Source organism: Sciurus carolinensis, chromosome 17, assembly GCF_902686445.1.
Source record: "Sciurus carolinensis chromosome 17, mSciCar1.2, whole genome shotgun sequence".
NCBI lineage: Eukaryota > Metazoa > Chordata > Mammalia > Rodentia > Sciuridae > Sciurus > Sciurus carolinensis.
This window is the reverse complement of record NC_062229.1, coordinates 53638469-53652784: the sequence shown is the minus strand read 5'-3', so window position 1 is coordinate 53652784 and position 14316 is coordinate 53638469. Positions and strand designations below refer to the sequence as shown.

Below are 14316 nucleotides of genomic sequence, written 5' to 3'. Positions count from 1 at the left end.
TCCTCAGCTTTAGCCTTAACACGCTGAGTCCAGATCCAGAGCAGCTTTGCGCCAAGACTCCAGGGCCACATGAGGTCTTTTTGCTCCAGCCACATTGTCCCCTCCAGAGGACTTCCAGATCTCTTTTGTCGCTTAGAGACAAGGGCCATGTCAAAGCAACTGATGAAGAGAATCCCTCATGTGGCTGGGAAGAACCCAGGACTGACTTGTAGACCTGTCTGGACCTGCATCCTTGTCCCAGTGTTCACATTAGCACACAGAGGGACCTGGGTTAACTTGCTCAGCTTTGCAATGCCTTGATCAGGGCCCCTCCAGCTTGACAGTCCCTCCCTCTGACCCTAGTGACCAACGCAATATAATTACCATCCTTTTACCGCTACTAACATCATCAGCAACAGAGGCTCCTGCCATGTGCTAGGCAGGGGTAGTCCTGGGGTATGAAACCCATACACCCTTCCTTGTCCTCAAACCAACAAGCCAACAAACCTCTCTAATGGTGTCTCGAGTGTGTAATAACAGTGACCATATTAACTGAGCACAAGCCAGGTGTCAAGAATGGTTACTAAGGCTTTTTCCATACATCACCTCCTTCCATTTTCCCCAAGTCCTTTTAAAGAACATACTGTACTCTCTTTATTCTCATTCAAGAGATGAGATCACTGAGGACCTAGCAGGTTGTGACAGTTGTTCAAGGACACACAGGTATAAAGCAAGAGAGCCAGGATCAGACCCAGTCCATCTGTAGGACCTTTGTGAGCTGCTCCTGTCTGAAGGATTTAGGGCTGGTACTGGGTCCAGCCTCAATTGTGCTGAGTTCTCTGTTGAACAGCTCATTTTTTCATATATTCCAAAACATTTTTGTGAACACTGGTAGGAGGAAGACCCAAGGCTGGGGGTGGAATACAGCAACAACTGAGAAAGACAGAGGCCCTGCTCTGTCTTTGATCCCCATATATTTCTCACCTAACAGGGGTTTTCTTGAGTGACCAATCGTGTGTTCCAGAGGGGACACAGTGAAGCTTGGCAGGGGCATTACAGACAGGAGGGGTCAGACTGCGGCGGTCTTCTGGCAACTGACACTGAATCCAGGAAGGGCCGATGGTGTTTGGGTGGTTTGGGAGGTTGAGGTAGAGAGAGAGAGGAACATGACCGAGGGTTCTAACCAGGGCTCATGATTCTTTGAGGCTCTGTGTCCTTAGTGATGACAATATTCTACTCTTGGGAGCCACTATTTGTGGCTGAGCTCCTGATGTGTATTTCAGCATTTAATGCTACCATCACCAAGTGCCACAGGTGACCATGCTCCCATCCCAATCCCAAACCTACTCCCTGCATGCCTGTGCCTCAGACAAGAGGAACAAAGGAAGCAAAGAGTAGAAGTTTACAAAGAAAGGGAGGGAGAATGAGAGGAGGTGAGATGAGAAGATGTGGGGTGAGAGGAGCGGACAGGCGAGGCCGATGCAGTTTCCACCACTGTGGCAGTCTAGCGTCTGAAAGGGCTGGGGCTCATGTCACTGACTCTCTGCTGGTCCCTGCGGCCATCCCCACCAGGCTCCTCTGTGCCCACATTCTCCTGTATCCAGGACACAGCACTTCATTGTGTCAATGAGCCCAGCATGTTCTTTTTGTGGCTGGAGCTTCATTTCCTAACCTGGTTTCCTAGTGGGACTGACACCTTCCTCCTTGTCTTGCTAACTTGTTATTAGACCAGACTCCTGTTCTAAGTGACAGGAGAAATATCCCCAGCAACATTAGGAAGCAGGAAACTACAAGAATAAGTGGGTACTGTCAGCCAACTTTCTGGAATTCTACCGCATGACCCTCTTCCAAATTCAGCTATGGCCAAGAGCGTGTGGCAGTGTGTGCGGGCCTGGGAATATTATTTTTGGAGCGAAAGGCTGGGAGCAGGGTGGGGGAGATAAAGTGAGGGATAAAGTAAGCCACAATTGAGGGATGTTGTCAGAGCAAAAAGGCTACAGCCAGGACAAAAGTATTCAGGGAAACTGAGGTTCTGGTGGCCTGTGTGAATCACAGCAGCAGGTATGGGTGGACACAAGGCTTGCACACTGACTGGAGATGTCTTATCCCCTCCCCATGATGACCTCGGGAGGACTATCTCCCCCACCCCATCCTACATGGGCCCTTGTTATTAAAACAAACCAAAGCAATACTTTTAAGTCCTGAATTCCAATTCCTTGTCCCTAGTATGTCCAGAGTGAGCCTCCTAAAACATAAGCCCCATTAAACCCCTTCTGCAAGACCTGCTATTATCTGGAGAAAGCCACGGACCAGTCACCTCTTCAGCTTCACCCACCCTCCCGGCTGCCCATGCTCTGATTTAGCTTTCTCCAAGCTCAAACTCACCTACAGAGGGCAGGTTAGACAAAGCTTCCTCTGGGAAGCCCTCCTGTCATTCCTGGTCCATTCAAAGACCTTCGCCCTCACCCCTACAGTCCCCCGTACCTCCTCTGTCCTGGCACTTCCCTGATGTAGCTGCCCAGTACTCCCACTAGACCAAGAGAGCTGTATGAAGACAGGGACTCTGCCCACTCACTCAGTCCACAACTGTGCCCCCAGCATGGTGCCCCATGCTGTATGGGCCTTGTAAACCCATGTTGATCCTTTGAGCCAACTTGATCAGGGTCTGGGATAAGGTTATGGAATCCAATTTTGTCAGTCTCTGTCAATGGAGTTGAAGTCATAAAGTGAGAAACTGTGAAATATAAAAACTGAAAGTTATTGAAAGAGTTTGGTAGCAATGACTCTGAACTTCTTGCTACTGAGGAGCCACAGTGAATATAGAGCTGTGGAAGCGCCTGAGGGTGGGAGTCCCCTTCCAAGTATCGCTGGAAGTTGGAGGCCAAATCTGGGTGGCTCTCAGTTGTCGACGGCCTCCCAGCCCCCTCTGCCCCACGCCTCCACCCTGCCCCACAGGAAGGGACTATGAAACCTCGAGCTTTCTCCTTGAAATTAGAGGCATCTAAACCTGTCGCTTAAGAACTTTTTGCCACATATAATTATTGACCTGAGACATCAGTCACCTTCAAAAATTCTACGCTGACAGAGGGCAAAAGAAAAGCGTCTAGAATATCAAAAGGTAGAGGGTCCAGATTAAAAAGGGAGATGTAAGGAGGGCTTTTCCCAAGTTGCAGCCTTTAATTGACTCCAGTCTCTGCCCAGCACCTCGGCCGCCTTTGTCAGCATGCTGGGGGACGGGCTGGGCTCCACAGACACCGTAACTCACCGCAGACCTGCGGCCAGCTGGCCACGTTTCACTGCCACTCGGGGTGCCACAAGCAATCAGTGTTTGGAAGACTGCTGAAATCACAGTCTTAGAAGCTGGACAGGTTTGGAGCAGAGAGGCAGAAGATGATGAGTCCCCTGCCAAAGTGACAGACACTAGGAAGCATCTAGAATATCCAAGGGAGAGATACCAGGTCAGAGACTGCAAAAAGTATGGGCTTGTTGGTCTTTTTCATTCAGTTTGTCAGCTGAGTAAATTTCATAGTCTGTTAATTTCTTGGGCCCCTGTTTACCCATCTGTGAAGTGGTTCTCTGTTCGCCCCGGCTCCCATGTTAGAGCAAAGGCGTATGTTGAAATAAAGAAAGGCCCCCCTCTTCTTGTAAAGGCTGCAGAGTTTGGGGTAACCCCTAGTTTAATAGCAATGCAGTTTTGCTCTATTTTAGATATAAAGAAATTACCAACTGCCTTGGAAGGAAATGAAAAAGACAAACCAGAGTAATTCCTGTAGAAAGTTTTAGAAACCAAAGTCTTGCTTATTTTGCATGGGGAACACAGGCCAGGGGATACGTGTTTCAACACCTTTTTTTTTTCCCCCTAAACTTCCTTAGAATTTTACTTTTCTGCAAAGAAGTCCAAACATGGACCAAAGGGCTTTTGAACCACAAATGAAGGCTGTGCCTATTACTCTGCCAGCACAGTTCAGCCCTCCCTGCCTGAGAGGACACCACCCTTGGTTTGTCTGGTGGGCGTGTGGGAGGCAGTGAGGAGGACATGCTCTGTATGATCCGCATGTCAAATCCTTTAAGGTCATTTAGGATAAAAACTGGGTATCAAAAGGAATGTCAAGCAGAGAAATCTAAATAATTAAAATCTGTTTAGCAGCTATAGACCATCATCTCTTCCTCTTTGGGTTTTTGTCCCTCGCTTTTTCTTTTTCTCTGAATTCCCCACCAACCCGTGAGATTTTGCTGGGCAAAACCCCCACTTCTCCTCTGGTTGCTGGGCTGTGCTTATTAAATGTGGATGAATGTCAATGTCACCCAGCTCATTAATAATTGATTTGCAGCCCTGTCTCTATTTGCAGAGCAGAAGCCACTTACAGAGTCTATTATTCCAACTCTGTGTGTGGGTCATGGGGCCAAAGAGGTTCCACCAGGGGTAACCTTTGTTGACAGCAATCACCATGACAACTCCACACATCTCTAGCCTGGACTCAGATGCCGGGGAAGGTGCGTAGAACAGAGTCCTGCACCACACTGAGGACTGGGTTGGAGTTTGCTGAGCTAAATAGCTATATGAGCAAGGCTGCTGGCAATATGGGATTTTTCCGTTTTAATTTTTGGTCTTTGTCGAAAGCATTGCGTTCTTTAACGAACGCTTTTGGAAACCATCTTGGAAAAGGGCATTTTTGAATTCAAAAAACAAAACTCCTGTTTTTCTTTCTGTCTCCTCAGGCAAAAAAATAAAGAGAAGGTAAATCTGCCTCTGGCTGCTTTTAGATCATTTTAAGTCAATGAGACCTATATAATCCCGGAAAACTGATTGTTTCTTTTCCACCAACCAAAGGCGGCAAGCTTAGACGAGAAGAATTATTGTTTTGCTTTTCACTTCTATTAATATTCTGTCCTACCAGCCACGCTTCCTCTATCCTTCTACCCCTTCTTTGAAGATTTTCCCCCAACTAAATTAATGTTTAACAATTAAATGAAGTCAACAGAGAGTTTGAAAGATCCACACAATTACGGATTGGGTGGGCGTGCAGAGCCTTTAATTTAAGTGGGAAATGTTTCCCAAATTATGGCCCCAGACCTCACAGCTAATTACATAATTTTCTGCATCTGAAAAAACATAAGCTGAGAAAATGCAAACAGAATCACACTGATAATGAGAGAGAAAAACCTTTGAGTCTGTCCATTATTTTAGAAAATAGAGCTACTACACATATTTTAAAAAGCACAATGCTATCACAAAACAACAACGACAACAAAAAAGTTCCAAACCATGTGGTTTAAAAGATTATCTGTCCTATGTTTGTCAAGTTGTCAAGCTGAGGCCCAGTGCTTGATTCAAGACCACTGTGGCAGATACATTTGGGAAATGGTGTATATTTTCATCCATGCTTGGAGATTTTCTAAGGCAGTTTCATCCTAAAGCCTCTGTTAAGTCCTGTAGTCAAGCAACATATTTAATTTTGCTTAGTCCAAAATTGGCCAAATGAATGTGGTTATTAAAAAGAATTCTTATTTGAGTTTTTTAAAAAGAATTCTTATTTGAGAAAAGTTTAGAAAAAGAATAAAGATCACTTATTATAAATGACTTAGATTTAATGCATCCCCGAGGGGTATCTTTTCTTCCTTTTTTCTTGTCTTTTACTTTTTTTTTTTAATAAACTTTTTATGGTCCCATGGAACCTGTGTTCCTCAGAATAGACTTTGGGAAATGTTAATCAAATATGAATCATGCCTCATAGGAGAAGATACTAAGAGAAAAAGTTTTGCTCAGGGTCCCAAGGACATTTTCAGATATTGGATCACTGCATTTCCAGACCAATTCCCTCTGGGTTGAACCTCAGTTATGCCCTACCTAGGTTATATCCTCCCTGAGAGGTGAGAAAAGGTTATATCCTCCCTGAGAGGTGAGAAAAACAGGCGAGACATAGACTCAGCTCTCTTTTCCAAGCCTGTGGTCAGGATAGGTCAACGCACATTTCTATCTGCATTTGGTGAATTGAGATGCTAGTTCATCAGAGCAGGTGCCACTATGCACACATGCCAGTCATTTAATACCTCATCCTTTTGTTCCAGTTGATAGCTTGGTGTGGTAGGAATGTTCCAGACTGAGGGCTACAGGACTAAGCTGGTGAGAGTTAACATTGATCCTTGCTACAAAACATGGAGCCTGAGGTAGCTGGAGGTGGAGGTAAGAGCCTGTATTCTTTGTGGAGAAGAAAATCCAAGAGTTAGTGAAGGTTCAGCCATTGACTTCTTACATGCCTTCTTCCAGGGGCCTCAGCTTCCCCATCTGCAAAATTAGGGAGCTGACCTGGAGTATCTTAAAGGCCCCTTCCAGCCTTAACATTCTTTATCTTCCTCTCCTGGGAGTGACACTCAAAGCTGCTTTCACACAATGACCATGAATAGCTGCTTTTAAAGTCAAAATCCTCTTCTCTGGGAAAGAAAGTTCTTTGTTCCTTGAAAGAACAAGGTCAGTTGGGACTGGCACCCCACAGACCAAATGCTTATGCAAAGCTTATGCCATTTCTGGTAGATACCTAGGGCAATCCTGGAAGGGCTGGCAGTTCCTTACTCCCCAGGGAATGCCAGACCTCAGATAACAGCTTCCCTTGTTACAGTTGCTCCCTATGCAGAAAGTGAAGGGTCAGATATGCAGGAGCCAATAAATACACACATATACACATGCACACACTCATTCAGATGCACGCACATACTCATAAACGCGCGCACACACACACACATACACACACACACACACACACACACACACACACACAGAGGCACATGCACATAAAAGTTTTCTTTGGAAGGGAATTTCAGAAACTCAGATAAGTTAGGTCCAAAGTTTGGGTTCAGTTCAGGTCTTCCTCCTTAACAAAAGTCCCCATTCCTGAAACACTATCTGAAAGAAAACAATTTCATTTGGGACATCAAGCCGTGAAGTCATCAAGTTTTCAAAAACATCAACCTCCAGACCACCATCTGTTATGCAAGCTACATGCAGTAGACAAGGTTGCTGATTTTTTTTGGCCAGGACTTCAAATTCCATGCTTTAAAAAATTAATATGGCAACAAGTTACTTTTACAAAGACCTTGAGCCAGCTAAAAACAGTCCAGCTCCCTCTTAGATCCCAGCAAAAACTACAGCTTTGAGAAGAGTCCTGATAACATCAAGCCACCGGTCCTTGCTGGGGTTTGGTTCCTGGATTCTGCATGACAAGAGCCCTGGTGGTGAGAATCCTGGGGAAAAAGTCACTGACTTTCCATTGTAAATAAAAGCCAGGAATGGTCACTCCCATTCTTAGCTCTTATCTGGCTTGTGCATCTGATTATCTCTGGCAAAGAAAGTTCATGAGACAGTTTAACGATTTCATCAAGAGCAGTTTTCACGATTTTTATGTTGCCTTCTCCAACATAAAAACTAGTCATTCCTCTGTAGATACCATCCACAGAATCTCAACATTATGAGGCCACCTGTCTTCACAAACTGGATTGTCTAAAAGTCAGACAAGGCCTGTCATTAGATTCCAGATCATAATACAAGCAGGAATATTGTTGCTAGTTGGTTTCACAAATGTGGAAAATAGATGAGTCAATGTGCTAATGTGACAACCCAATGTTGTTTGAACCAATTCAACCCCAAACATGAGAGTCAAGTGACTAAACTTAAAAGAGTCTCAAGGATTTTTGAAAAATTTGCCAACCTACCCTTAACTGAGCATCTACTATGTCCTAGGCACTGCGAAAATCCAAGATACCACATAGTAATCCTGTCTCATTGACATTTTAAAATCCATTTTAGAGTTGGGGAAGTTGAGATTAGGAAAACCTAAGAACTTAAGTCAGGACCATTGTTTATGATGAAGATAACATTTGAATCCAAGTGGGCAAAACTTGGCTCCTTCCTCTGTATTCTACAGCAGAGGTCAGTTCTTACTGCCTTCAGTGCAGCTATAGCAGAAGCCACCATTCCTTGTACCACTTGAACCCCAAATTCTGAGACTACAGAAGATTGTATCAGAAAAAGAACATGGCTCCAGATGACAAGTGCTTCTCATGGAGAGGGCTAATTGAGCCCGCTGCCTGGAAAGCAGCACTTCCCCAAGGGTTCCTGCAAACAGCTGGAAGGCACTGTGAAGTCAGCCTCAGGGCTGGGAGTGCTGGCATCTGGATCTTGTATTTCCTACCTCTAACCATAGGATCTACCAAGACTCAAACTCTTCTCTCCCTTCTTTTCACATCTTGAGAACATAACACTAAATTGGCTGCGGTGACGCACACCAGTAATCCCAGCAGCTCAGGAGGCTGAGGCAGGAGGATCACAAGTTCAAAGCTAACCTCAGCAACTTAGTGAGGCCTTGAGCAACTCAGGGAGTCCCTGCCTCTAAATATAATATTAAAAAGGGACTGGGGATGTGGTAACACTGTGACTCCATAACACATGGCACGGGATTTTCCCAAGGACTTCCTCTAGAGTGAAATAACTGGGAACAGAAAATAGAAGATGGTATAAGATCTCTCCTTCAGCAGAAAAAGGAAGAGACCCAAATATGCCTCAAGTTAATTTACCCCTTGCTCCCTCTCATTCATGGCTGCTCTAGATCCCTTTTTCATCCCAATTCTTCTCTGCTTCAAAGTGCTCTAAGGGCCTGAGAGTAGACCAGAAGTCTCTGCCTGACACTGAAAGGGATACCCAAAGCCTCCAACTCTAAGCCTTCTAGTGAATTCCACTTAGCTACTGTCACCTCCCTTCTGCTTGCTACTTTCAACCAGAATGGCTTCTAGCTCCCTATAGTTATGTGCTCACTCTCAGAGGCTCCCTCTCTGGGGAGGGAATCCTCCACAGGGATTCCTCCAAGTTTTGCACACTTGGATGGATTTCTAGGTTCCATGTCTGCTCAAAGCATCTAAATTCCTGGTTCCTCTGCAAATCTGGGAGTCCCCTTCTCCTGGCCTGCCTTCCTGCTTTCCTGCTGTCCTGCACCCGCTGTGTTTAATCTGCCCTTCCATCTGTCCCTGAACTCCAACAGACCTTGTCTCTGGGGGGAGTGGAGGCGCAAGGCTGAGACAACAACAGGGGCTGTGGAGGAGTCTTTCGGGAGGGGAGCAGCAGCGAAAGGCTGTCCACGCGTAAGCAGTCAAATATCTGAACTTGGAGGGAGAGCTGTAGGGAGACGAGGTTTATATCAGCCAGTGATATCGAGGGCCAGAGCTTAGACTAATAGGAAGAAATAAAAAATGGGAATGTTTCGGCTGGACATCAAGAAAAACATCCTGATGAAAAGAAAAGGCTCCCACGTGGGGGATGTTCTCATCAAGATGAGCGAGTGGCCAGGTCACTGCTGTGGGCTCCTCAGCTCCGCTCCAGCACAGTTATGAACAAAGCCTGGCTGCCTCGGGCGGACAGGCTGGGGCTGGCCTCCCTCCAGGTCCCCTTCCCCTGCAGAAGACCTCAGAGGTGGCTCACGAAGATGACGCAGTGAGCAGTCAACTATACCTGTGAGGCTCTCTTGGTTGTGAGCTCCATTAAGAAAATAAGGGTTTGGAGCTGGATTGAGCCTGGAAGTGTCAGGAACTGGAATGGCACCCACCTCCTCGCTCCTGCTTGTGCTGGCTCTGCGAGCCACTGGCGTCTCTCTGTGGACCCCCGCTTCTCTTCCTCGCCCAGGCTGCTTGGCCCGGCCCTCTGCTGGCATGTCATGGCTCCCGGGCCAGTGTCTCCTTTTCTCTGCAGTGCCCTCTCTCACAGCTCATCAACTCCACCTCTCTGTGTTCCTCAGTTCAGGTTCCCAAGAACAAGAACCTGACTTGCCCATTTCATCCCTTCCCACTGGCCACGATGCACATGCTGAGGTTGTCAGCCTTTACCCAGTGGCCATGGCTGGGGCAGGGCAGCCTGGGATTCGTGTGGCTGCCTAGGTGGCAGCAGTTACGGATGGGGGATGTCTCTTTAGAAAGCGATGTGGACTCTCAGCTACCACCAGACCTGTCTGGGCTCTCCCTCTTCCTTCTTTGAAGCACGTGGCTCTCAGTCCTCCAAGCTCTAGGCTGCAACCTCCCCATTACAGCTGGACTCCCTCCTGAGCCCGCAGGCCTTCCTGTTTGGGTTGGGTGAGTGCTCAGTAGATAGAAATAAGGCCACCCTCTCACTCAAGCATGTGGCCTGGTGATCGGCTACTGTGTTTATTAGGCCTTAACACCAGCCTTGTATTAGTGACTGATGTGCCATTTGTCCTTCCCCCCTTAACCCCATCCCCAATTCTATCACTCCACTCTTTGCTTCTGGCTGTGAAGAGGACAATCCTTCCTTCCCAAACTTATCATGTCCCCCTCTTCTCCCACCTTCATATCAATGGTGGGGGGGTAGGGAAGGGACAGTCCTTCTATGAACTGTACCCTGGTTCATTATTTGTTTTTCACCCACTTATCAGAGTCATTTAAAACATTTGTTTTATTTATTTATTCATTTGGTAGTAGGGATTGAACCCAGGAGCACTTAACCATTGATCCACACCCCCAGCCCTTTTTTTATATTTTATTTAGATACAGGATCTCACTGAGTTGCTTAGGGCCTTGCTAAGTTGCAGAGGCTATATTTGAACTTACGATCCTCCTGCCTCAGCCTCCAGAGCCCCTGGGATTACAGGTGTGCGCCACCATGCCTGGCTGAATCATTTAAAACAAATCTGAACTCTGAATTGTTTGCCAAATACTGACTCTATACTTGGTTCTCCTTAGATTTCTTGAAGAGTTCAGCATGATATGGGACAGCTTCAAGCAAGGAATCACTTCTGAGATCCTCAACAAGGAAAGGGACAATACTGCAGTCACCGCCACTCAACACAACGCTCTACAAATCATCACGCTGCCTCTCGTGTGTCAGACGCTGGGCTAAGTCTCATCGCATTCCCAAGCAACCCCATGAGCTGAACCCCATTAAACAGATGAAGAAATACGTCTTGGAAGTTGAAATTCCCTGCCCAAGGACTCGTGACTAGTGTCAGATGTGAGACTGGACATCCCTTTGAATGTCTGGTATAGACTCTTGGGGTTGTCACCATCCTGTTACTGTCACATAATATGTAAGAGCCCCTGCTTTTCTCATCTGCTGAACAGCACCTTCACCTGTCTTGGCAGTTACCAATCCTCTGGCCTTGTGAGTGCTTCTCCAGAGGACTTCAAGTCCTCTCCACGGAATCAGTCACCAGGTCCCACAACTTTCATCGTCAGAACAGCTCTGCAACCTGGCACCTGCTCTCCATCCTCACTCCCGCAATGGCTGCATCTCTGTTCTGGACTCCTGGTCTCCCAGCAGGATTCCCTGCCTCACCGCTCACCCTGTCCACACTCCACATTCCTAAGGGCGGCCAGAGGGCTCCTTCTAAGAGGCAGATCCAATTATGTGACTCCTCTAGGGAGGGGCGAGGACAGCGTGGTGAGAAGTAGGAGCAAAAACCGCCATCCTGCTGTGTTTCTGCAGAACTGCAGAAGGCATGGGCTGCCATGGGTGGGACAGGTGGGACTGCATGGGATCTGATGCCTGGATCACAGGAACGTGTCAGGCCCCCTAAGTGGGAAAAACTGAGCATCTGAGCTTGTAAGGAGCAGTCATCCTCTGGTTGGGATTTCAAGGTCACTGTTTCTACTGGTAACCACTCCAAAAAGCACCCAGATCAGCTAATCTCTGCCCTCCGGGAAAGAGTTTCTGTATGTGTCACATGGAGGAGAAACAAGACACAAATACTGTCAAGAACAGGATGGTACAAGAGAGTTCAAAGAAAGAGCAGAGGGTGGCAAGTTGGGTTCAGATCTTCTGCACCAGGTGAGACCTGCTGGACTGGGTCCTTCTGCCAGGGTTGTAAAAGGAGCCCAGAGTGGCACTCTGGTTCAGAGCATGGCGGGGTGGACCACTGGAGCCCCTCTGCTGCTGTAGGAGTCCAAGGGGCAGGGGAGTGACAGAGTCCCACTTAGAGCCCACCATTCCCATCAATCTGTTAGGTGCCTTCCTTGGGGTCCCTGAGTGTATGCAGTGGTACTCAGTAATGATGTGAGAAGAGAAGAAATGGATGGGAGTAGAGCAGGAAGTGAGGACCCAGTGACCAGGAGCCAGAGGGCCCGTAGGAAGGCAAGGATAGGTTGGGGAGGGCTTCAGTTTGGGGAGGGGTTTCTGGCACCTGCTCCACTGTTAATAAAATGGAAATAAGAATCCAGGCCTCAGCAGCTACCCAGAGCCAGCTACTACACATGCACTTCATGGGCTTCTCCAGACATCCTGGCCTTCCTGTTGTTCTTTTCCAGCCAGGCCTGCTCCCACCTCAGGGCCTTTGCTTCCCTTGTGCCCTCCTCCAGGAGCACTCTTCCCTCACCCCTCCCACTCTTTGCTCTAAACTACTTCCCAAAGAAACCCTCCTCGATCACCCTACACCCCTGTCCCTCACCCCACCCCACCCCTTCTTCTCAGGTTCGTGCTTCTCCGAGGCACACGGATCATTTTCTGACACACGGCACCATTTCCTCATATATCATATTGATCGTCTGCCTTCTCTACTGGGGTTCATGTCCTGTGAGGGCAGAGATGTTGGTCTGTTTTAAATCCAAGACCAAGCACAGATCCTGGCAGTGGCTGTTCAATAAATACTTGTTAGATGGAGCTTCTCAACCATCACAATGGCCCTAATCAAAACTGTGTGTTGTAGTTCTTTCCATTTCACAGATGAGGAAGTTGAGGCTCAGTGAGTTAAACTGTCTGAGCACAAACAGCCAGTAAGGAGAGAGGGAGGAAGGCATGCACATTGTCTCCACTCCCTGCTCTGCCATTTCCAACTTCTGCAAAAACGAGGAGTTTCAGCTCAATGGTTTACTTGATTTATTTCCAAGGTGCTCTCTCCTGAGATCCTGAATTCACTTCAAGTCCATAACCATTTCCTCACAGGAGGTGGAGTTGCAGGTGGTTTGGGGCACTTTCTTTGGAACAGAGAGTTTGAGTCCTGGTTTTCCCACTCAGCTCTGGGACCTTGGGATACTTCTCAACATCTCTGAGCCTCCATTTCCTTGCTGGCTGCAAACTAAGAATGGTCACAATGCACCTCTTCGGGGTATTGGTGAGACTGCAGGGGCTGCCTGTACAGGGCTCATTGCTGTGCCTGGCACACGTGGATGTCAGCTCCTGGGTAGGGACTGTCCTGTCTCCTTCATCCTCACCATCAGCCAGGTCTGATGGTGCAACCTCCAAGAGGCGGGGTAGGGCCCAGCGGGCCATGTTTGCAGCCCGGCAAATGTTCCCGGAGCCTTGTTTTTTGTTCTGTTGCTGGGCCATTTGTTTTTATAGCTTATCGTTCCTGCAGGGGGGCTTTGAAAGGCTGCCATTGCTCCAATGGATGTTTCCGGTTCGCCTCCATCAAGCCACATTTAATGAAAACCAGTTTAAGGTCTTCTTTCTGATAAAATGTCTCACTGTTGCTCCGGCTGCTCCTCTATAGAAGTAATGAAGATGAACGCTCCCTCTGTGGGGTAGCACACAAAACCTCAGCCACAGGAGAGCTCTGCTCAGTCCCTGGGAAGCGGGAGAGAGGAAAAAAGCAAGCGCAGCCTCTACCAGAAAGGAGGAAGAGTGGAGACTCAGAGCCCTGAATGCTGCAGTCTGGGGAATGGAGTGTGAGTCCCTCAACCCCTCTCAAGAAGGAAACAAACAGACAAACAAACAAAAAGCCATTGAAGGAGATCCGTATAAGTCCCTTAATAAACATTCAAGGTCCAGAGAAGTAAAGCACCAGACCTAAGATCACACAGCAGAGTTGGCTTGAGGGGGTAGGCTGGGAAGACAAGCAGTTCTCTTGGGTTCCCATCCAGAGCTCCCTCTGCTCTGGAGGACCCCCTGAGACAGGGTCAAGGACCTTCTTCCGACTGCCAGGCCTGGGAGGGAGATGCCTGATAAGCATCTGGCTGGTCTGCAGTGGGGGCTGGGAGGCAGCTGGTGGTCACTTCCACACAGAGCAAGAGGCCTCCTTTAAATACAAAATACCATTGCATCATGGGCCTGAATGCCAGCACACCCTGTGACCACCAAGCCAGCCAGGCCAGAGGCCCTGCACTTGCGTTCAGAGAGAGATAGGTCCTCCCTAAACAGGCTACACGGGGACTGTCACAAACAGTGTAGCTGTCTGGAAGGGGCCTAGTGATTTTTCTCCTTTCAGATTCTATTTTCGATAATTAATCATTTCAGCTTACTCTACCAATTGATTTGTCACTTGCTGCAGAAGTTTAAAAGGGTTAAATGTGGTGGATGAATCTGGGTTCTCTGCAGTTAAACATGGATTTTTCTCCTCTAAACGGGCCAAC

The 14316-nt window shown here is 47.6% G+C and overlaps 1 protein-coding gene across 6 annotated transcripts in view; it reads right to left on the bottom strand.

The window, feature by feature from the left end:
- The window catches only part of Erc2 (ELKS/RAB6-interacting/CAST family member 2), a 978194-nt gene that overhangs the window by 26687 nt on the left and 937191 nt on the right, over window positions 1–14316 (bottom strand). The window lies entirely within an intron of this gene.